We start from the raw sequence: 1,776 nt of genomic DNA, 5'->3' as shown, positions 1-1,776 counted from the left end.
AAAAATTAAAAAATTTAAAATTTAAAAAAAAATAAGAATGACACAGCCATTTTATGCAAGTATCCATTTTATGCCAGGTTCAAATGTGCAGATGTTTGAAGGGGAGCAATAACAAGTTTAACTGTTCCTTGAATCCCAAGGCCAACCAGGGATGTACAGAATGGTATGTCCCTCCCTAAAGACTGTTCTGATGGCCTTGCTTGCTAATTAGAAGCCTTGCTAGCAAAATATAAGACAGGAGTTCAATAATAAACTTTGCTATTCACCATAAAAAAAAAAAAGAATATCAGTTTTAATCAACACACTGCAGTGACTCTCTTAGATTTCTGAGGTTGTAAATCTTAATAGGCTATAAATTGAGGTAGTGAATGGATAGGAGACAAGATGTGGGGTGAAGGGGAAAGGGGTGTGTGTGTGTGTGTATATATATATACATATACATATATATATATATGTATATGTATATATATATATATATATATATAAATCTTAACAGTAGATTTCCCATCTTTATCCCACAAATGGTGAGCTCAAATCACCAACCTTTCAATTGGCAACTCCAAACAATGCATAGTTCACCCCACCAAGGATCTTGACATCAAATAACCAGCCTTTTTATTAGAAACAGCAGGGCTGTATTTTTTTTAATTAATTTTAATGAACATTTACAGAGACTTAGGGTTTCCAGTCAGGGCTGTATCTTTCAAGTTTATACAACATAAACAACACCAAGATAAAGGAAAGGAGGGACATGATCACAATGGATCATCCCAGCAGCAGAGGGTGTAAATTCATAGGACCGACAGACGCGGGACCTACTTTAAAAGCAGAAAGGCAGTCAATGAGGTAATTTTGATTGAAAACCAATTTTAATACATTGCCATATTGTTTGTTGTAGTAGAAGACTAGACATAATCTAAACAGGTTAAAGAAACTTTAGTTTATGTACAAATAGGGATATTAACTGAAAAAATGAAGAAGGGAGGGAGGTGGGCAGGTAGAGGCTCACCAGAGAAAAATAGCTAAAGATAGGTTATTAATGAAAAAGCACATATTTTATCATCTGTATTGAAAAGAAAAGAATTTATGAACTTCTCTGCTTATGTATTCATAGATTATCTTTCAAAGGATAAATAAAACATAGTTAAAATTTATTGCCTCTAGGGAATGGATAAGTGGCTGGGGTTAGGAATAAAAATGTTTCCTTGTATACTATTTCATACTTTATGAATTTTAAACCATACTACTGCATTCTCTTAAAAAATTAAAAACAAACAAAATGTACACGTGCCTTCTAGTCTCTTCTATTCACAAAACAAGATTATTCTGTTATCTTTGAATAAAGCCAGTAACAACATCAAAGAAACTCTCTACCTTAGCGCTTGGTCCAAACAGGAAGAGTGGAAGGACACTGTGTTAGGCAGATGTGAAGACCTTCACCTGGCCTGGTACATCACATAGGCAAGGAGGCTGGGAAACCTGTGGATTCTATCTTGATCCCAGGTAGACTCTCTAAAAGTACCAAAGCCGTGTTTTAGGCTTATGTCATATTAAGCACCTTCCTTTATCTATTGACCCTCTTCTAGGCCTAGCACAAATCCTGCTTCCAAGAGTGCTTCACTGGGACTCTAAAAACTTATTTCAGCTCACTACTACCCAGTCATGCAATTTCATTACTTAGAAGCAATCCATGTTAACAATGCCTTGTTCATCCTTCCAGGGCTAGCCTGTGCACATGCTAGCCAGGATGTTTCCTCCAGCTCAGTCTGACTCTCC

This window comes from Elephantulus edwardii, unplaced genomic scaffold, assembly GCF_000299155.1.
Source record: "Elephantulus edwardii isolate Elephantulus edwardi_28Jun2011 unplaced genomic scaffold, EleEdw1.0 scaffold00044, whole genome shotgun sequence".
NCBI classification, from domain to species: domain Eukaryota; kingdom Metazoa; phylum Chordata; class Mammalia; order Macroscelidea; family Macroscelididae; genus Elephantulus; species Elephantulus edwardii.
Note: the sequence above shows the minus strand (reverse complement) of the source record.